The following is a 24,030-nucleotide window of genomic DNA, read 5'->3' as shown; positions in this document are numbered from 1 at the left end:
AGCGTCCATACTCGCGCTCATTCATCACAGCAATCGGAAGAATGAAATTTCATCATGGTTGTTTCCCTCAGCACCTGCACAATATCCAAGTACTGCGACCACCCTTCTGTTCATGTTCAGCTGATAACAGTTGCAGATCTTAATCACACATTCTTTAGATGTTCACACCACCTTGTTCACACTACTTGCCTACTACAAAATGTATTGTCATTGGATACCAATTAGCACCAATTCTTTCGTCAATTCTCTACAAAAGTGACCAGTCTGAATACTTTGAGTTGTATGCATTTCTTTCTGACATTGGACTGCGAATCTGAAACCTTCAGCTAGCATCGAGCTTACCCTACCAGAAGTACAACACTCTTACCTCCTTCTGTTCCATGGCCCACTCACGTGTACCACTGGATGCCATAACGGGCCTTATGATGAGAAGGTAAATCCCTCTCTCCTATATCCGAGTAACAAAATAAATAAATAAATAAATAAATAAATAAATAAATAAATAAATAAATAAAAATTAGAATCTCTTGTATTCTGAGCACTGACCTTTTTATGTTGTCTGAGTGAGGCTCAAAGACTTAAATTATTATTATTATTATTATTATTATTATTATTATTATTATTATTACAAGCTACTTTACATCGCACCGACACAGATAGATCTTATCGCGACAATGGGATAGAAAAGGGGTAGGAGTGGGAAGGAAGCAGCCGTGGCCTTAATCAAGGCAGATCCCCAGCATTTTCCTAGTGTGACAATGGGAAATCACGGTAAACCATATTCAGGGCTGTCGAAAGTGAGGTTCGAACCCACTATCTCCCGAATATAAGCACACAGTATCTTCGAAATAATATAGTTTCAAAATATCTTTTCCCGATAAGCAACAGAAGTTTAATTTTTTACATACATAGAACTGACACCTGTTCCTGTTGTACTGCATAGTACAGTCGAATCTCGATATCTGGAACGTCCATAAATCGAATATCCAATACCTCGAAATAATTTCAATCCCCTTGTCGTCTGTTATATTCTTCACGTGTACTTATTTCTCTATTACTCGAAATTCCATTACACGAATTTCCATTTCTCGAAGCGTTTCCTCCATATAAACTGAAAATATTATGTAACTGGAATTTTGTACAACATTAACTGTGCATTACAGCATTTAATATTTTTGTGTTATTGTTCTTTAACGTACAGTACTACTGTTTATCTTTCTCACTCCTGATGCGGTGACCAGAGGCGGCTGGAGCTGTATGAACCCTCTTCTGGATTGTCGCTATACCAAGCGTTAAGTGCACTGACTGTCTTCTTCGATCCTACATACAGAGACAGTCGAATGAAAAATTTTTTCAGCAGTACTGTTGTTGATAACTATGCGGAAGAAAACAAGCTTGACAGTGAAAAACATGTACCTCTACTGTATGTGTTCTGTCTACAACTTGCTATAATAAGCGTTGTAAATAAAATGACAAAATACTTCGAGATTGATTTTAAATCGTTACAAAGAGAATCGATAATGTGCAATACTCAAAGGCGGGAATTCAATATACCTCGAAATTTCGATAGCTCGAAATAAAATTCAGCTCCTGATGTGATTCGAGATATCGACTGTATATTTACCGAATTCGTATTCATTGTCATTGATGACTTAGTGTAGGCCCTAATTCAGACACTGAAGATTATAGATATGACTGTTTATTAATATAGATATCCAAATCAATTTCCAACTTCCCCTACCGATACCTTCATGTCCTCAAGCGACGAACTTACAGTTCAGAGGATTACTGATTTTCAACTCTTTCCTTCTGCTCGACTCTCCTTTTTTGCATCGTTTATCATCCGATCTACTGGCCACCTATTCAATAAAGCTCGGTCACTTACGTTTTCTTGTGTGCCCTGCCCGGTTACCGCATTTACATCTTATAACAGTACCACAGACCATTCATATTCACATTCTTCTCCTCATGCGTAGAAATAGCAGTCCTTTTCACCAGCTTCATATGGGATCCTAACGTCTCTACAAAAACTTTCTGATATGTTATGCCCATTTAATGTAGGATTGTAACAGGAATTTATTTCAACTCACAGGTTCTTTTAGAGAAATCGACAACATATAACACATCTTGACTACAAAGCTGAGACTTCAAACAGCGTAACATGGTGCTATTCAGTACATGAACTGAAATAAACTAAGCCCAATCAGAAAATTTTATTTTAGTTAATTTTTGTCCACTAAGGACGAATTCAAAATATTTATATTTACTATTTTGTACATCGGAGTTACACCTTTACTGGCGAGACATGGTGTTAACAGTGTACTCCCCTGGTATGGGCTAGAACAAATTTGTTACTTTCTTTAACCTGTCTCAGTTTCATCCTTGGCTTGGACAGTATGAAAGTGACTGAGGTATGAACAACGATATGCAGGCAGTCGCATTAAGGATGGTGCAAAAATGTCACTCATAAGGTCGGTTGGTGTACGCAGTTCAGTGCACTTAACAGACTGATATATAGGCCTATAATAACAACATTTGGCCGGGCTGAGTGGCTCAGACTGTTTGAGGCGCTGGCCTTCTGACCCCAACTTGGCAGGTTCGATCCTGGCTCAGTCCGGTGGTATTTGAAGGTGCTCAAATACGTCAGCCTCGTGTCGGTAGATTTACTGGCACGTAAAAGAACTCCTGCGGGACTAAATTCCGGCCTCTCCGAAAACCGTAAAAGAAGTTAGTGGGACTCAAAGCAAATAGCATTATTACTATTATTATTATTAGCAACATCTGGCTCGGTGAGGAATGGAACGAGAAACTACCTCACTCATCAGTTCCTTCTACGCCGCTTATGCCAGGACGAATAGAAATGACCAGTGTGACGATTCTCGCTGAATCATGTTAACAGGCAGGGAGTGGATGTTCTCCGCCGCCTGCAGCGCTGCTGTCGCTATGAAGGCAACGAGAAGCACGTTTTCTCAATTAATCTTTCTTCGGTAATAGTAAATATGAGAAATATCTGGTGCTATCTTTTTGTGAATTGAAAATTGAAAAGTACAAGATATTCTTTTACAGAGCAGGTAAGACGTGTAGCCTACTCTGCTATACATATCAAATAACTTCCGCACGTTAACATGCCTGCAGCTTGCTATGTCATGGGTTGTAAGTCGGGCTTCTTCTTCTTCTTTTCTTCATGAGGCCTATAAATATTAGTTCCTAATTAGCGTCAACCTCTAAGATCTTTTTCTACCATGTTTTTCCTTCATTCCCACCTAGATATACCTGCTCCCTTCACAAAGCTGCAGGTTGTTCTTATTGGGTCTTCTTGGATTTTTTTCTCTCTCTTCACCTGGTAGCCCTAGAGTGGAGAGTCGGATTCTACCCAGCGCCTCACATTCGAAAAGTGTGTTCAGCTGATTCCTCTGCATCATTGCATTTCCTACATATATTGTCTGTAAGCCGAGCTACGTCCATCTCCTTGATAAATGGTTCCCGTTCTGGCTTTTAACCCGAGGGGTCGCGGGTTCGATTCCGGGCTAGGTCGGAGATTTTAACCTTCATTGGTTAATTCCAACGGCTCAGGGGCTTGGTGTTCGTGCTATTTTGTACATTAGAATTCATCATAGTTTGGGTCCCATACTCACAGACACGCAGGTCGCCCATATGTCAACTCGAAAGACCATGCCTCTTAGGAGGCCACACGCCATTTATTTACTCAAAGAGTCAAAAGAAAAATGACGTTTCTTTTGTACTACCATAAGATCAATCTCTGTTCTCCAAGTGGTCGAAGGATATTTCACAACAAGGTCTGCCTTTAAGTGATAAAGTCATGTCTGTTATCTAAATTTTGCGACCGAACTTATACAAAATTGTGACAGTCTCGTTGATAGTGAAAAAGTGGAAATTCCGAAACAGATCGGAACTCGATCCCACAACAATCCCACTCGTTTTTTTCTAATCATCCGAAATATTTATCTTGAAACATTCTACACATAGATCACTTTTCATGGCCATACTTATATTTCCATTTACTTTACTATGCATTGTGTTCTCTTTATGCATTGCTTATATTTTTCAGTTTGTAGCCTATCTTACTTTTTCATTATGACTTTGTCTCTTTCTTTTTATCTTTGTCCTCCGGATTTCTTTTATTTTGAAAATGAAAATCCACAGCCTGTTTCCAGTCATTCGACCGGGTCAGGAATGGAATGAAATCCCCCATCTAGCGGCGAGGATAGGAATTGTGCCGGCTGCCGAAGCCTGTCACACTCCTCTGGGGCAATGATTAATGAGTGACAGATGAAATGAAATGAGAATGGAGAGTGTTGCTGGAATGAAAGATGACAGGGAAAACCGGAGTACCCGGAGTAAAACCTGTCCCTCCTCCGTTTTTCCCAGCACAAATCTCACATGGAGTGCCCGGGATTTGAACCACGGAACCCATTTTATTTCATTCTATTTTATTTGTTTAACTTTGCTTTCTTTCTTCATTATATGTTGTCCAAAGCTGTAATTTTTAGCTTATATTTGATTTTAAAATAGAATAGTACATTCCTTTTATGTATGTATTATCTGTAAATTGTGTGGTTAAGTGTAAGAGAGGGCCACTAGACCTAACTTCGGCACTGTTAACTTAAAGTCAATAAATAAATAAAAAATGATTTTCATATCAATGCCAGTCAACCAGATCAGATGTTCATTCCACTCATGATTATTCATACTGAATTACCCTAGTATTGGCTCTCTAGCGCTAGAGATATTTATATGGCCGTCTGGAGAGGTTTAAGACAAGTATCGTTAAATATTGTGTAGCAAATTCACTAAAATAGGTTATAATTATTGCAACTGAATTAGGTATGCAGCCACTTTCGTGGTGAATTAATGAAATATCACTTAGTTCAACTACACAAATGTATCATAGCCTATTTCCTACGCATTATTCACTGATTTCCTTCGAAATAAGGAACATTGAATCTTATTTCGCATCAAAAATATATCGTCATGAAATGCAGTCAAGGATCAGTAAATAATAATGTTGGTGTTATGTACCACTAACTATTTTTTTTACGGTTTTCGGATACGCCGAGGAGCCGGAGTTTTGTCCCGCATGAGTTCTTTTACGTGCTAGTAAACCTACCGACACGAAGCTGACGTATTTCAGCACCTTCAAATACCACCGGACTGAGCCACGACCGAACCTGCCAAATTGGTGTCAGAAGGCCAGTGACTCAACCGTTTGAACCACTCAGCCTGGCAAGCAATTCAAAGGAGTGGAGGAAATCCAAGTGAACTGGCGGTTTTTATGACAGCGTTTTCTATTCCTCCTGAAGATGCCGCAGCCAACTACCTAAGGGAGTTGATCAGGTTACAAGGCAATACAATCCTTAAAGATCAGTACTGTTCTACAAGAGATCTTCTAAAGATTTGTCGTTGCAAGAGTTTCCACGGCTACATGCACAGGCATGCCGATTTGCTGTAAAGTTTGGCTCTACGCATGCTTGAGAGCAAATGTTTTCAATAATGAACGTTAATAAGCCTTAAAAAAATGACCATGTATATCAGATGCAGTTTAAGAAGCTATATTACGCATCCACTCAGCCCAAAATATTTATCCCAACATATATAAACTGGTGGAATCTAGTAGGTGCTAAGTTTCTATTTCAAAGAGATGAAGGAGACTTGTTTTCAGTTCAAAGAGACCGAAGTATTGGTTGGATTATGTGAGATAGAAAAAAATTAGTACTTATACTTGTTTGTTTTAAATTTCAAACATCGTGTTTCTTTGAAAATTTTGAGATAAAATCATTTCGGATTATGTATTTCTTTAAATAATTCCTTTTGTTTAAAATTCTAAAACAACTTTTAAAATTATTTTTGAGAAAAAAACACGTAACTATTATGCTTCAAAATAACAATCCTTTATTTAAAATTGTGTTGAAAGCGAAAATATCGAAATTTCATTTTTGATATAGTAATTTCTTTATAAATGTGTTAAAATCAGAAACATCAACATTTTGTTTTTATTGTTGGCGAAAAAAATAATTTACGCCTTTTTTTACGAATAATCAATCTCCCTTCTTTAAAAGTTTAAAATATTCATTCTTCTTCTTCTTAATCTGTTTTACCTTCCAGGGTTGGTTTTCCTTCGGACTCAGCGAGGGATCCCACCTCTACCGCCTCAAGAACGGGGTAATGGAGCGTGAGACATTGGGTGGGATACAACTCGAGAAGAGGACCAGTACCTCACTCAGGCAGCCTCACCTACTATGCTGAACAGGGGCCTGGTGGGGGGATGGGGATATTGGAAGGGATAGACAAGGAAGAGGTAAGGAAGCGGCCGTGGCTTTAAATTAGGTACCATCCCGGCATTTGCCTCGAGGAGAAATGGGAAACCACGAAAAAACCACTTCCAGGGTGGCTGAGGTGGGAATCGAACCCACCTCTACTCAGTTGTCCTCCCGAGGCTGTGTGGACCCCGTTCCAGCCCTCGTACCACTTTTCAAATTTCGTGGCAGAGCCGGAAATCGAACCCGGGCCTCCGGGGGTGGCAGCTAATCCCGCTAACCACTACACCACAGAGGCGGACTTAAAATATTTAATGTTCGATTATTTTTATAAGACAATTAAATTCGTTTTATGTTAAAATGCATGCTTATCATGAGAATGTTAGGCAAGACAGTTTTTCCCACGTTGTTCTTTGGGATGAACATTCTCCTGACCCTGTTGTTCAGTTACTCCGTCATACCTATCTCGTTCACGGCAGTTACTCGGCTCACTTGCAGGTTAGCTGCCCGGAGCCGCACGATGATCAAATGAGCTGCAAAATTATGTCCTTAGCGAAAATATGGATTGTTTCATAGAAATTTACCATCCCTAACTCGTTACTCTAAGATTCATCCTATGACTGAAGGGATCTATTTGTTCCAAATTATTTTAATAATATATTTCTTGTATTCCCATTCTGTTAACAAAACTCTATTAATTAATGCGTACTTCATAATAACAAACAAAATTATTATTTTCTTACCCATCATAGGAATTAAAACTACATTGGTGGTGGTAGTGGTTCGATTCTACGACAAAAAAGGAATTACCCGAATGGACAGATTTGTCACAGGATTAAAAACCTTCGACGATCTGGAAATAGGACACAAAACATCCAGATAAGGGGCACTCACACTACCCCTACGTCAAGGACTGGATGATATCAGAGATAGTCACACTCTCCATGGATTTATTTTACGGTAAACACTGATAGGTCTATATGTGTAACAGAGAATGTTGAATCCATGTTTCACAGGTTAGCGGACACAAGAATATTTTCTTAGGAAAACTATTACTGTTGTTGCAAGCATGACAACGAAGGAATTAAGTACTCTGACGAACTTCTCTTTCGTAAGTAATAAGACGGAAGCAGAAAATGTCCCGTGGACATGACAGTGCTGTTATGTTAGACTTCAAAGGGTTTAGATATACTGGTTGCCTATTCGAGGCAATAAAGCAAAAGAACTAGGGTTCGTTCCTCGTCGGGAAGTTAGGAAATTCAGAAACGTCATGCGACTCTGAAGTTTATACAGTCTACAGCAGAAATGAGTACCAGGTCAGTTTTTGGAGGGAAAGGAAGGTGTAAATGAGTAAACCACACAACAGGTTGCGATAAGAGTCGCTTTGCCCCAAAGAATATTTCTCAATCTTCACATTTATTCTCGCATAAACACTATTGTCATGCAAAACAAGCTCTATCCTCGGTTCATATTTGTCGAGCATGACTGTGACCGAAGTTTGCATCTGAAAGGCGATGTGAGCTATGTTCGTTCGTCCTTGCCCCTATATACTCGCTCCTTCACGCGCTATCACAATCACAGGTAAAAGTGCTCCTCTCCTCCCATCCTTGTTTCCGCTAATGGTGGAAGAATGTGACAACAATATCTACTTTGCCTAAATTAGCACCGTTATCAATAAGTCCTTTTCCTAATTAACATGCATATATTTTTGGGCTGGGGGTCCATCTACAGTAGAATGAGCATGGGCAGTTTTGCGTCGACAATTTTTCGACACTGCGGTAACCATAGAAACCACTGTACCTTATCCATATACGCCAGGACAGAAAAAACCATAACCATACTTCTATGATTCTCCGTGTAACAGAGGAACTTCGTTAAGTTTTTAAAAATCCTTCTCCGGCAACAGTGATGAATGGTCGGAAATATTTGGCACACATGAAAACACACGCGTTGGTTGCGGTTTGCTGTGTATTTCCGGACAATGCTTGCCAAGAAGCACTAGCATTAAATTTTAAACGTGGAAGCTATAACTGACAGATAGGGCGCATTCTTAGGAAATACCATATAATTCCAGTTTTTACAACAGACCGGAAGCTCAAATCCTTGTTTTGACCGGTCAAAGAAAAACTACTTCTTGAAACACCGAGTGTCTATGAAGTTCCATATGGTTGTGGTCTATCACATATTGGCATGACAAAAAAGCTTGTTAGCACCAGGGTGAAAGAACACATCAGATCAGTGAAGTCACTCTTCTATCTTCTACATAAAATGCCATAAGCCACTCTGTCATAGCAAAACACTTCTACAATACAGACCATCAAATCCTCTTCGACCAGGCAAGGGTCATTCTTCTATGCTCGACTTGCGAGGAAAACCGTAGAGATCGAGCTGCGCCCAAGTAACTTCAACAGAGCTTCAAGTTATCAAATACATGGTAACATGTACTCCAGTAATGCATGCGTAACACCACCATGGCACAGCGCGACGCACTCAGGAACTGTCGGCAGAGAGCGATGATTCAGTAACTTCCTTCTCAACCACCGTAGCACAGCGCGACGATCCATGAGTCCAGTTATTGGAGGGCCGTGGATAGTATGGTCGTTACTTCCAGGTCCATTGAAGAATTTCTATGCTCACTGGCAGCAGCAGACATTCACATGCTTTGCCCTGATGAAAGCCAGTGAAACTTGTCTAAAAAGTCGGCTTATTTTCTTAGATTCGTTAATATAAACTGGAATTAATCCAGATATAATAATTTTTCCGCTTACTTTTTAACATCCTTACGGCCTCATTGGACCTCCTTTAATTACGTTTCCAACCACGTTTACGTATTCTTGCCCACATGTCCTTCATTCTCTCAATATGAGCGTTTCTTCTGTCCTCTGACCAGGGAAGTCGTTTCGCTGGTTTGAACTCATATTCAGGTACCCTCCAATCCTAGAATTTTTGTTCAAGATGCATCTATCTAGGACATCTTGTTCTCTTATCCCGCTCAGCCACAAATCATCAGCCACTCCTTGGTGACATCAGGGTTTACCTTTGAGATTCCAAACTTGTGTTAGAATCTGTTTCGTCAGTCTGCTGTCAGACGTGAGGAACACATGACCGACGAAAGTCAGCCTCATTTTCCTGATGACGTCCGTTACTTCGCTCACCTTGTTGTGCACTTCTTCATTTTTCCTGAGCTTGCATGTTACTTCTTTTTTAATGGGTCCCAAGATCTTCCTCCCTATCCTTCGTTCTAGTTTCTCCAATTCTCGTTTTGAGGTTGTATTTCTCAAGCTCACTGTTTCTGATACATATAAAATTTCTGGTCTTCAACAGTCTGGTAGTGTCGGATCTTAGCACCCTATTGTAATGCTCTCTTGTTGTATATCTCAAGAGTCTTCACGTATGCTGCCTTAATTTATATCGATCTTGCCCCCATGCCCTGTTTTTCATTGTACTTCACATCTAGCAACTGTCCTAAATATTTGAAAGCTTCAACAATTTGAACATTGTCCTGTGTTGTTTTATTTATTTATTTATTTATTTATTTATTTATTTATTTATTTATTTATTTATTTATTTATTTATTTTAATGATAGTGTTTTATTTAACGTATTGTACCGGATTTATATATTAATACTGCATTGTACGTGTGTAAGTTTCACAGGAAACATATCCTGTCCGCAGACTGTCAGCAGTGACCACAGGCAGGATCTTCTTCCAAACATCAGAACTGAGTCCATCTCTCTTGATTAGTTCATTTGAATTTTGCCCATAACGCCGTCCGTCGATTCACATGGCATGGTGAATTTCAGCTCAAAACTAATGGAGGTAATGGTTAACTCAACCGTTCCATCATCCTGTTATACCTTCAATTTCCTGGATTTTGCTCTTTGTAAACAACGATTTACTCATCTCTGGATGAACCACATTGCTTGCAACGCTCTCTAGCCAGCAAACTTCGCTTTGTAGACGCCCTGTCGAAAGAACTGGAGCAAACTCGGGCATTTTAGATTACACGCTCAACTAATGCGTGATGATGGTTGCATATGCAACAAGGATAAACTTGATCCGTTTTTGTTAACCGTCACAAGTTTGTACAACGCTCGCCACTAATAAACACACCATACTGGTGTCATAAATTAAATGTAAGACTACTCCGTGTTTAAGTGCTGGGAGTTGGCATCCAACCAGTTCATATCTTTTTGTGTAATTTGTTTTGCGACGTTGAATTTTCATTGTTTATTGTGGTGGATAGTGTTGGTAACAACTGCTCGTGTGGCTTATAATGAATACCAAACTAATCATACACCAACATTTTTTGCGCTGCAATGTTGGTGAAACACAATAAAACACAGATTTAGTTATAGCAGACTTTGAGCAGAGATTTTCTGATGTTCAACAGTCGTCACATCAGGCGATGAAATATTTCAACAAACAATTCGAGGAAAGAGGTAATACAGTAGAAGTCGGGTTAGATATGGTCCGATTCTTGCAAATTTGGATTGAACGCGGTACAAAGCACGTCTCCGAAATAAAAATTCCATAAAATTCTTGTTTTAATGCAGTAGCGAACTGCATACAGAGATTCTATTTTACAATCTATAACTGTTACCGACTCCGCGCCCAACAGAACTTCAAGGGATGACTGGATGGGGTTTTAGAAACTGCGTGCCTGTCTATTCACAGAAATAACTAGACGTGAAAAATTAGCCAAGCTTTTGTAATTAATAATGTTATTGGATTTACGTCCCTCTAACTACTTTCCTACGGTATTCGGAGCAGCCCCAAGCTTGTGTGTACACAGGGGAAAGTTGACCCTTCTTAATCCCCGTCAACAACTTGTTTTCCTACACCCTCGCTTACGAAACAGGTGAACGCATTGAATTTTATCTTTTGTCAGACAGACTCCGAGTTCGGTGCAGATGCTGTGATGCCATAAAAAAGATAAGCGTACTCTGTGCAAGAGAAACTGAACATAAACAATCGTGTGAAGAAAGGAATGCCGAATGATATATTTTAGATACAGTGTCATTAAATAATTTTTTTTAATCTTTTGCAATTGCAATCAATCAATCAATCACCAACGATCTGCGCTTAGGGCTTTTGCCCAGGTGGCAGATTCCCTTACAGTTCCCTACCTAAACTGTTCTTATAATATGATTTCAAAGAATTTGATAAATTATCAAACATTCTCCCGTGATAAATTATTCCATTTCCTAATTTCTCTTCCTATAAATGATCATTTCCCCGACTTGAATTCAAACTTTGCCTTAATTTATGATCCTTTCTACTTTTAAAAATCCCACTCGAGCTCATTCCTCTACTAACGTCATTCTAATCCATCTCACCTCTGACAGCTCGAATCATTCCACATAGTCGAACAGCCCGTTTCCCTACTTCCAAGTCTTCCCAGCATAAAGTTTGCAACATTTTCGGTTTTAATACAATCTGTTTTACGTCGCACCGATACAGATAGGTCTTATGGCGACGATGGGATAGGAAAGGGCGAGGAGTAGGAAGGAAGCGACCGTGGCCTTAATCAAGGTACAGCCGAATGCAAGCTGAAAGCTACGTGACCGAAACTGCATTGCTGCTTGTCCATTCAACATTTTTGTAACACTACTCTTTTGTCGGTAATTACCCAGAACAAATCGTGGTACTCTACGCTATGTTCCCTGTCGTATCCTCCTGTCTCCACCCCAACATCTACCACCTCCATTTCTACCATACTCCGCATCCTCCCCTTCAGCCTCCGCCTCCTTCTCCTCCTCCTCAGCTTCTTCCTCCTCTACCTTCTTCATCTCCTCCTCGCCTTAAACCGCCGTCTCAATCTCCACCTCAACTTATTACTGCAGTGCAGTATTGACATAGCCTGCAGGCTATGTTGGGGTGGAGTAGATAGAGTCTGAGGAGGAGGAGGGGGATTAAAAGGAGGTAGAGGAGGAGGAGAAGGCTGAAGAGGAGAAGAAGCCAGAGGCTGAGAATGCTAAGGGTGGTAGAAGTGGGAGTGGTAGCAGTTGAGGTAGGAGGATACGACAGGGAACTTAGTGTGGCGTCAACGTCTCAAGCCTGATGCGGTATTGGTACATACACTAGTGTCCAAAAGTTAAGCATAAGTTACGAGTAAGCAGGGCAACAGGAAATAGACCGCAAATCTCACGACATATGCACCTACCAACCTTACGTGTTCGCTCTGTATAGGAAAGGAGTGTTCCATGCTTTGACTAGCGGCGTAACACCAAGGTAAACACAGCCAGTGCCTGCGCTCCATATTCCCTCAGTTGTGTTTGCCCTGTTATAGTGTGCGGAGTGTAGCCTCGTGGTGAACGTGACAACATAATGGCACAATGACGCCATTTGGACCTCGGTTTGCAGGGTAGAATTCTCGGCCGCCTGGAAGCAGGCCAGACACAGACCGAAGTCACCGTATCCTTCAATGTGCCATGAAGTGTCATTTCCAGGCTTTGAGGGCGATTTCGAGACACAGAAGATGTTAGTCATAGGCCAATACCAGGTCGACCAAGGGTAACCAACCCACAGCAGGACCTATATCTGGCCTTAACCGCCCCACGAAATCGGAGTGCACCTGCAAGACAATTGTCGGCGGAGCTTGCAGCCGTCTCAGGGGTTGCCGTTTTCGGCAAACTTTGTACCGGAGGCTCAGAACAGCAGGACTGTTTTCCCGACGTCCAGCGGTGTGCGTCCCGCTCACTCCAGCACAGAGACGGACCCGTTTACTGTGGAGCCGTCAACATCGAAACTGGACCATGTATGAATGGAGGCATGTGCTCTTCACGGACGAATCCCCTTTCAGTTTGCAGAACGATTCCCGTTGCACATTAATCTGGAGAGAACCGGGTAGCCGATACAAGCACAGGAACATCGTGGAACGGGACCAATATGGTGGTGGTGTCATGGTGTGGAGCGGCATCATGTTGAATGGCCGTACGGACCTGCACATCTTCGTGGGTGGTGCGAGGAACACTTAACGCTTGGAGATACAGGTATGAGGTACTGAGAGCACATGTTCGACTCTTCATTGGTACGGTTGGTCCAGACTTCCTCGTAATGGACGATAATGCCCGACCGCACCGCACTGCACTGGTGGATGAATTTATGGCTGGGCAGACATTCATCGCATGGACTGGGCAACGAGGTCTGCGGATCTGAATCCTATAGAACATGCCTATGATGCATTAGGGAGGCAAATTGCATGCCTTCATCATCCACCAAGGACCCTCCAAGACCTTCGTATTGCCCTTTGGGAGGAATGGGAGCTCCTAGACCATCTGATAGAGACCATGCCACGTGGATGCGATGCATGTGTGGCTGTAAGGGGTAACCATGTACCCTATTAACAGCATATTTTGTTGTGGAAGACATTGTCAAGTTTTGTTAGTTGTTGTCAAAGGTGTGCCTTAGCTATCAGAACCTTTCCGACACTGTTTTTGGACAAGTTGTGTGACAAATGGTGTGTGACTCAGCTTCCGTTTGTTCAGCAATCCGTCTGACATTCCTATCAGGTGGTATGGCCTCGTTTAGTGATTATGCTTAACGTTTGGAAACTAGTGTAGCTGTTTATATGCGGGAGTTTGGATTATTAATTGCTTACTTCCCCGGGATCGAAGACTGGATTTTGTGCCATCTTTAACATTAGATTTCATCCTAGTTGAAACTCCACTCTCACAGACTCATGAGCTCATGAACAGGAAGCCGAATAACCTGCACAAGTATTTCTCTGGAGGTCATACGCCATTATTAGTCTCCAGTCATTAGTCCGTAAAGTTATCACCCTAGAGGCTGGATACGCGGTTTCATACAGGGGATCAAGTATCTATATTGTCACTGTCTCCTTCATAACATCTCCCTCCTTAGGGTTAACTCCGCCTTTAACTGTAGAGCCGGTCTCAAGCCCGGATAAAGGAAGAGAGTCACCCTAAATACTAGAGAAATTTAAACGCAATACCCCTGCGTCAGCTCCACATCTTTAATGCGATAAGACAAGTAGGTCCTTAGTTGCAAGTTGTGAGTCCCTGAGGTAGCTACGTATACGCTTTAGCCCTTGCGCTACCTCCCTAGTCCCGTAAGAGTAATACAATAGCTATCCAAGTATGTTTGTATCATGCTAAGTATTATTTCTTAAAAGATTATAGTCTAGTTCATGTTTCGGAAATGTTGTAAATATATCAGGTAAATTGTTATGTCTTTAATAAGGTAAGTATTGCGTACTTGCGAACACAAGGTTTTAATCTGTAAGTGATATATAAATACTGTTGGCTCTAGAGTTCAAAGCTCTAAAATTAAAATCGGAAATTAATTGTTCCTGACTTTAGCATCCTTTAAAACTTAACACTTGAGTGTCCTTTAGTGCTCTTTATTCCCTTTGTGTCTTTTAGCCCTTTTGGCTTTAGCCATGTAGTGCCCTTTTACCCTTTAGCCTTTTAGTGCCCTTATGCTCTTCAGCCTTTAGTGCCCTTTAGCCCTTTACCTCTTTAGTCCCATTTATTCATTTAATGTCCTTTAATGCCCTTTAGCCCTTTCTCCCTTTATACCTTTAGCCCTTTCTGTTTTTACTCTAAAAGCAATATCGTCATCCATAACCTTTTTACCGTTTGAGGTTATTTCGAACACGAAATTTAAAAAAAATGTCGAGTGTCAGTTGTTATATGTATATTACCTAGATTGTTTTTATAAAGTTTAAGCTAAAAATCAGTTTTCTAGAATCATCGCTTGAAGAGAGATTGCATTTTTAACTTAAAGGATGTTTTCAGCCCCAACTTATTTTTGACTAAATGTAGACCTAATTCAAAATATCATCCTAGACTGTATTTTAACGTTAGAAATCATTTTTATCCTGAAACTTTGAATATAAACGGTTAGGGGTGAGTTATTATATATCACCTATTAGAGGGTAATTTGAAGCTAAAATTAATTTTTTATAACTAATAGTTAAGGAAATAATGAACTTTTAAGTTGTCATCCCAACCCATATTTTACTCTAATTGTCATTTAAAGCGTCATTCGAGAGTTTATTAACGTTCAAGGTTATTCTACCTACAAATTGAATGGTTATGTTGTTTGTTGTTAAATAGTTCTGCCATAAGAAATTCATAGGCTGCACTTAAGTCCCTAGAAACGAACCAATTTATCGGATAAACATGAAAGTGAATAAATTGGATCCGAAATATAACACTTAAATGTGTTTGCATAAGTTCTAAGCTGCAGCCCATGCAGAAAAGAAAAAAAGCACAGTCAAATCTGTCATAAGAAATACATAGATAACATTTAGACACCCCCCCCCCGAGACCGAGCTCGATTGCTGCAGACGCTTAAGTGCGACCAGTATCCAGTATTCGGGAGACAGTGGGTTCGAATCCCACTGTCGGCAGCCGTGAAGATGGTTTTCTTCGGTTTCCCATTTTCACACCAGGCAAATGCTGGGGCTGTACCTTAATTAATAATAATAATAATATTTGTTTTACGTCCCACTAACTACTCTTTTACGGTCTTCAGAAACGCCGAGGTGCCGGAATTCAGTCCCGCAGGAGTTCTTTTACATGCCAGTAAATCTACCGACACGAGGCTGACGTATTTGAGCACCTTCAAATACCACCGGACTGAGCCAGGATCGAACCTGCCAAGTTGGGGTCAGAAGGCCAGCGCCTCAACCGTCTGAGCCACTCAGCCCGGCTGTACCTTAATTAAGGTCACGGCCGCTTCCTTCCCACTCCTAGCCCTTTCCTGTCCCATCGTCGCCAGAAGACCTATCTGTGTCGGGGCGACGTAAAGCAAATAGCAAAAAAAAAGACCCCTAGAAACAAAACAAATTATAGGACAAACATGAAATTTAATAAATTAAAACGGGAACATGCCGCTAGAATCTTTTGGCTTAAATTCTAAGCTTGCAGTTCATGCGGAAAAGAAAAAAAAAGCCATGTTAGTTCTGTCATAAGAAATACATAGGCTACATTTAAGCCCCTAGCAACGAAAAAAAATATCGGATAAACATGAAAGTGAATAAACTGGATTGGAAAGTCACCACTTGAAACTGGTAGTATTAGTTCTAAACATGTAGCTTATGCAGAAAGAAAATTAATTTCACCTACTGAGTTTTTTTATTTTTTATTTTTCGCTTCTTTCTTTTGCCATAGTCTCTAACTAGGACGTAGCTGGTGGGGTCTCATGAACTTGTAAAGCACCATTGAAAATTGTCTGTTTTGCTCTAGGACGCACCGTTTACGAGATAGGGAGCGTTGATTGTAACAGTCTGGTGTAGGGAATGGCAGCCATTTAGGAAGACGTAACAGCCAAACTGTCAGCCTTAGTCCTCTAAAACAAATGTGACCAACTATCCACCTTAGGAGCCCTAGCGAAGCTCCCCCAGAGTTAGCCCCATATGGCCAATGTATAGCGGCCATCTTGCCCATTAGCCCCTGTGCCAGCCTCCCCCATTTTACCCTACTGCCAAGCTGAGTGGCTCAGGTGGTAGAGTTCTGGCCCTCTGAGCGAAACTTGAAAGGTTCAATCCTGGTTCAGTCCGTTGGTATTTAAAGGTGCTCAAATACGTCAGACCTGAATCAGTAGATTCCACGTAAAAATATTCCTGTGGGACGAAATTCCAGCACCTCGGCGTCTCCGAAAATCATAAAAATGCAGTTAGTGGAACGCAGAACCAATCAAATGATTAGTTTGTATTAGGAACAATTGATATTTTTGTTTTCTAAAATAACTTGAGTGATATATGGGTCTTGTGATTGTCTTGATCAAAGAGTTCCTTTCCTGTCCACTGCTTCCTTGTATCCTTTTCGATTTGAGTCCTTTCTGAAATGTCGCAGAACATTACGATATGAAAATTCTATGTTCACCGCCTCCGATATATCATAGTTATAACAGGAAGCGGTCTTGACATTAACAGGGTAAATCCTTGACATTTCTTTGATTTAAAAATTAGAAACCACAGAAAACCATTTTCAAGGTTTCTGACCAGGGGAGTAACAATGTGATACGGGCCCACCTGCCAAAATAAAAGTTCGGGCCCCCTCAAATAAAATGTAAAACCTAAGAATAACTGACATATACGTAATTACAGCAGGTAGAACTAACAAAATTTATTGTCAAATTATACGAACAAAGGGAGTATTCATTGTAAGATTATTTAAAATGATGTTTCAATAGGTTTTATTTGACTGTCTCCCTGTTTTAATGGCTAGGCTGCCGAACTGCCAACTCAACCATACATCACTTAGATATTTGTACTTAAAATTGGCTTCATTTTTCAGTAATTACAGAACTATACCCTGTAACCGATATTTGAAGTCACAGTTATAATAATTTATTCGATTACAACCCAGAAAATATACGAACAAAATTAAATCAAAAAGTGTTCAATGAAGTTTGAAAAATAACAAACCGCACAACTGATAAGAAAGATGTAAGTACACCAAGTACGCCAAGAGAGCTCGTTCGAAACTGAGTTGACTGGTTGTTACTACATCAAGTGATGGTTGGAATTATGCATTGTTGCCTAATAGATGTGTGGAAAAACGTTAATGATCTGCACATTTTGCGCATAATACGATCTCAGATGCACTACACGTCAAGAAAGTATCATTTTCTAAGTAAAGTATGAAATTTTGGTATCACTTTCCATTGCTGTAATTATTTTTTAATAATTTGGTGCAGATCGTTTTTTGAGGAGCATGTCGCGGTGCTGCGAGACGTAGAGATGGCTGAAAAATAACGTAGCAGTTACTTTGTCATACAGTAGTTACATGTCTGCCACTGTTACAAATGTAACGAGGACAAAAAATAACAGGTTACCGAGTAACGACAACAGAATAACGTACTAGTGAAAACAGTAACTGGGAAGTGGGAACTGTCACTGGTAGCAGCTTATAACAGACACAGAATGTGACCTTCAGAGTTCAGATAATACGGATGTCTTCCAAGTGAGAGCGCTTTCGTAGGAGATTACTTTAAGTCAAGTACACTATAAAAAACAAAGACACCTCCGTACAGGCCATGAAGGCCCTAGGAGGAGTGGAAGGTAAAGGCTTCCACCATTGTTAACCGCGGCATGTGATGAGGTAGAGTGGTTAGCTTTGCCCCCAGGAATTAACCTGGTACTCATCTTTGGTGTAGACTGAGTGAACCTCATGGCCATATGCACCTCTGGAAGTGAAAATCTCGTTTCTTAATTTGTACGACTTCCTGACGGGGGTTCCGGGCGGACCGAGCACGCCTTTACCGCCTCGACCAGGCAGCCCCTCAAGTACACTATAGTGTATAATAATATACTCTATAGTGTATTTGTTTAAGTTTCTGCTGTCATCTGGTAACTAAAGCGTAAACTGTTATGACATATTCAACTGCTCAGGGCTACCTACACTATAATATCGTTATAAGTTTCGGACCAAGCTATTCAAGATTCTGAAGGTGATTGGGATCAGATATCGAGTACGAAGAATTACCTACAATCTCTATAAAAATCAGTCTGCAGTGATAAGAATCGAGGGCTTTGAAAAAGAAGCAGCCATCCAGAAAGTAGTGAGGCAAGGCTGCAGTTTCTCCCCCATCCTTTTCAATGTTTACATAGAACAGGCAGTAAAGGAAATCAAAGAGGAATTTGGAAAGGGAATCACAATCCAAGGAGAGGAAATCAAAACCTTGAGATTTGCCGATGATATTGTTATCTTATCTGAGACTGCAGAAGATCTCGAGAAGCTGCTGAATTATTTTTTTTTTTTTTGCTAGGGGCTTTACGTCGCGCCGACACAGATAGGTCTTATGGCAACGATGGGATAGGAAAGGCCTAGGAGTTGGAAGGAAGCGGCCGTGGCCTTAATTAAGGTACAGCCCCAGCATTTGCCTGGTGTGAAAATGGGAAACCACGGAAAACCATTTTCAGGGCTGCCGATAGTGGGATTCGAACCTACTATCTCCCGGTTGCAAGCTCACAGCCGCGCGCCTCTACGCGCACGGCCAACTCGCCCGGTAAGCTGCTGAATGGTACGGACGAAACCTTGGGTAAGGAGTACAAGATGAAAATAAATAAGTCCAGAATAAAAGTAATAGATGCAGTCGAACGAAGGCAGGTGATGCAGGAAATATTAGATTAGGAAATGAAGTCCTAAAGGAAGTAGATGAATATTGTTACTTGGGTAGTAAAATAACTAATGATGGCAGAAGTAAAGAAGACATAAAATGCAGGCTAGCACAAGCAAGGAAGAGCTTTCTTAAGGAAAGAAATTTGCTCACTTCAAACATTGATATAGGATTTAGAAATATGTTTTTGAGGACTTTCGTGTGGAGCGTGGCATTGTATGGAAGTGAAACATGGACGATCACTAGCTTAGAAAGAAAGAGAGTAGAAGCTTTTGAAATGTGGTGTTACAGAAGAATGCTGAAGGTGAGATGGGTAGATCGAATGAAGAATGAAGAGATACTGAATCGAATAGGTGAAAGGAGATCGATTTGGCTAAATTTGACGAGAAGAAGAGATAGAATGATAGGACACATCTTAAGACACCCAGGACTTGTTCAGTTGGTTTACGTGTTGAGAACGGTCGGGGTAGACCAAGGTATGAATATGACAAGCAGATTAGAGCAGATGTAGGATGCAATAGTTACGTAGAAATGAACAGGTTAGCACAGGATAGGGTGGCATGGAAGCTGCATCAAACCAGTCTATCGACTGATGACTCAAACAACAAGTTTCACCCGTATAATTTTTTCTTGTACCATAAATAAATTAGAATGCTAACATTCTATATTGACATTATAGATATCATATTATAGATAACAAAACATTACTTCGTTTTACTTAATCGATCCTCTTGTATCGGTTTGTGTCGAGGTTTGGCAGACAGATCATCATGTTTTCTTGTCTTCTGTCCTTAATCGGGGCATTGTCAAACTCACTCCTCTAGATTTCAGAAAAGACGCTATGTTGTCTTCTCATTTCATCGGTTGTCTGCCTCTCGTTAACTTTATAGCAAATAGGAATGCGTGTTTTGCTGCACCGACTTTCAACAGTCTAGTGATGCGTGCACGCATGTCCGAGTGAATGAATGGGACTTCACAACGCAACTGTAAGGGGATAAGCTTGAAGCCGTGACCAGGCCGTGACCAATAAAAGGTGAGTAACGTAGGACGTTATTTTTAACCTTTACTTTTCACAGTTACTTTATTGTAGCAGTGACACATGTAGCAGTTACACAAAAATAACCGTTTGTCACATTTCTATGCGAGAAACGGGAAGGTAAACATTGTAAACAGCTGTGCTGTGTTACATTCAATACAATTACGATAACCGATGCTGGATGGAAGCTAATGGCAATTCCTCTATGTGTAAATTGTAAAACGAACTATTTCGTCGTGATCTGCTCTTCTGACCATTTCCGTGGAGAGTGAAATTAGGCTAGATATAATATTATTTTTATGTTTTTGCGAAAAGTCTGCGGGGTTCCTTCAAGGCCCAGCCCCACCTGCATTGCAGGCCCTTCTGGCCCTAACGTAACGCCCCTCTTTCTGGTCGTGAGGCATCAATCCGCCGTCTTCTGAATGCAAGCTTGTAGCAAACTCACTCAAGACACTAATATTACGAAGGTAACGTAAAACTTCTGCCTGCCAAGACGCTCTGGATGAGATTATGATACCTATATACAGTACCCGTTCATTGTAGACAAAGAAAGTGGGCAGTTCTCTAGCTGGTTGTCGCAGGTAGTTAAAGAGTTAATTGTTTACAGTTGTTCTGCATCATCAAGCTCGTTAGAACAGTTATTGTGTTGAGTATGCTACAAAAAGAGTTGTAGTGAGCTACATCTTCAGGTGTCAGTCACCTCGCTGTTACAAGGGAAGAAAAACAAGTGCAGCCCATTGTCCGGTAGCCAACACTGTGTGAAGTGCGCATGCAAATGTTTGGCTCACTGCTTTACCCTGCAACTGTCTGCCCTACTCTTATATTTCCGTCATCTCGTTATCAGCAGAGGTCTTTCATCTCGTCTGTCAATTTAACTAACAAACGCTGGGTTTTACACCATTAGACTTACTCCATCTGTTCTGAACGAATACAAAGGCTTACAGCTGCTATTTTTAACCTCTGTAAACGGCTCCTTTTCAATTAGTAGAGTTAAAATTTAATGTAATTGTGATCAACAAGGGATAGCAACACGATACGAATAATCTACGCACGAGCTATCACAGTGTGTGTCGGACCCTTGTCTCGTTTCTTCAGATATGAAGCGAAATGAAACTTCGCAGCGAATTTTAAGACTGGATGGCTGTGAGTTCGCATCCGGGAGATAGTGGGTTCGAACCCCACTGTCGCCAGCCCTGAAGATGGTTTTCCGTGTTTTCACACCAGACAAATACTGGGGCTGTACCTTAATTAAGGCCACGGCCACTTCCTTCCCACTCGTAGGCCTTTCCTATCCCATCGTCGTCATAAGATATCCGCCGGTGTGACGTAAAGCAAATTGTAAGAACAAAAAAGGACTGGATGCTCTTTCTGACGTCAAACTCATCACAGGAGTTAATAAGATGAAATGAATGACATGATATATGAATGGATGAAAACCATAACGGTATAAGTGACATTTTTAAAAAAATGAGTTAACTGCAGGATGTAACTCCGGGAGGATGTATCCTTTCACCAGCAAAGAGATACAAGTGATAGCGGTAATATTCTGCGCTCTAGTGATGGGTGGTATAACTACAAATAGCATGCTTTATATGAGTGTTAAGATGTTTAAATGCGTTTTTCTCTGAATGAACAAAATGCTACTTATAACGTTATGGTTTTCATCCATTCATATGATAGTAGAAACGGAGAGTGTGAAACCCGGTGTTGGCATATAGCCTACTCCCGTCGAATAGCACGAACGGGTCTGCTCAAGGCTTGACGACCCCATCCGACTAACGAATCACCATCAACAGCGTCATATGCCATCTATACGAACATTGCGGTGAGGTCTGGAATTGAATCCAGACTTTTGGCTCGCAATGTAGTAATTAGAAATTGTATACCACCATCTCTCCTATCCTGCCGACCAATATTTGATTGAGATTTTCTTTTTTCACCAACGGGACTCGAACCGGTAACCACGGTGTCACACTTATAGGTTTGATGCCATAACGATCATGCCCACTAGGCGGGATTCTTCTTCTTCTTCTTCTTCCGAGCGAATGGGTCACTTAGGACCACGCGGAATCAACATGTGTTGAGCTATCCTCTTTGCCTAATAGTTCTTCATTTTCATCGATTGTTGTAATTTCTATTCCTCCGACCAAGTATGTCGTGTTGGTTCCTTCTCGACTTCCTCAAATCCCCTTGTGTGAAAAATTTTCCTGATTAAATTTCTATCCTGCAGATTTCGTGATCGTAATGTTTATACCATTTTGATCTCGTGCGTTTGATTTGCAAAAGGTTATGTATTTGATAAGTAAGTCCGTTGTTGTTCATTCTTTCCAAATGGCTTATGAATTGAATTCGTCTCAGTCTCATTGTATCAGTAAGTTTAAATACGGTATTTTTAAATGTATTTCCGAGTTGAGTTTGAGGTAATTTGTTCTATTTTTAATTCTTAGGCCTAACATTTTCCTCATGATTTTCCTTTCTTTAATCTCGAATTATTCCTTTACATTTTTATGATGTAAATTGAGTAACTAAAACTGTTCTGTTATTTACCCATTTTGTTCTAATACACGGAAGGACGGATTATGTTCTTGTGCTAACATCAAGTAGTTTAAGAAGTTCATTGCGTTGCATGGCGTCTAAAGGACTATTTTCTGAAAAAATAGAATAATAATAATAACAATTATTATTATTATTATTATTATTATTATTATTATTATTATTATTATTATTATTATTATTATTATTATTATTATTTCTTGGATGTGGCCACGAAGCAGATCAACCAGCTTCAAACACAAGCTGCAAAGGCGGGCTTCCAAATCTCCTTTGAGAAAACGAAATTCATTACAAACATCAAACTGGCGCCAAGTGAGCTAGAAGGGGCTCACGGAAAAGTAAAGCGAGTTGAAAAATGCAAGTATCTTGGTGAATGGATAGAACCTAACATGTCCGAAAAAGAAACCTTTGCTTAACGCATGAATAAAATGGAAATGGCTTACCATCTGACTAAAAATGTCTATAACAAAATATCTATATCACTGAATGCAAAAATCAAACACTATTGCACTGTCATCCGGCCAGAGGCTCTACATGCAGCGGAATGTCTCACCATGAACAAAAAAGGCATAATGGAGTAATTGGAGGACAAGGAAAGAAAGATTTTGAGAAAAATCTTAGGTCCAGTCAAAGACAACGGCGAGTTTAGGAGACGGCACAACCAGGAGTTGTACTCGCATGTGGAGAAAATAACCGATGTGATGCGAAAAAGGAGGATTACTTTTTATGGACACATGGCCCGAATGAATTCAACACGGTTAACCAACCGCATTTTCACTTTCCTCCAAGAGAAAAAGGCAAAGGGGGCATGGTTCAGTGAGGTACAGAAAGATCTGCAGGAGATTGAGATCTCATTTGAAGATATCCAGGAGCGTGTCCCACTTACGAAAAAACTACAAGAACATTAGAGTTTCCAACCAAAGCCGAAGATGAAAACTGGAAAGGCATGGACGAAAGAGTGAAAGGAGCAACACCGTATACGAATGAAGGAATACTGGACCAACAATAAAGCTCAAGGGAAACAGTTGAAATTACGTGGTCCTTAGTTGGCCGAAACGAAACAAGAATAAT

Source organism: Anabrus simplex, chromosome 8 (genome assembly GCF_040414725.1).
Source record: "Anabrus simplex isolate iqAnaSimp1 chromosome 8, ASM4041472v1, whole genome shotgun sequence".
NCBI classification, from domain to species: domain Eukaryota; kingdom Metazoa; phylum Arthropoda; class Insecta; order Orthoptera; family Tettigoniidae; genus Anabrus; species Anabrus simplex.
This window is presented reverse-complemented; position numbering follows the sequence as displayed.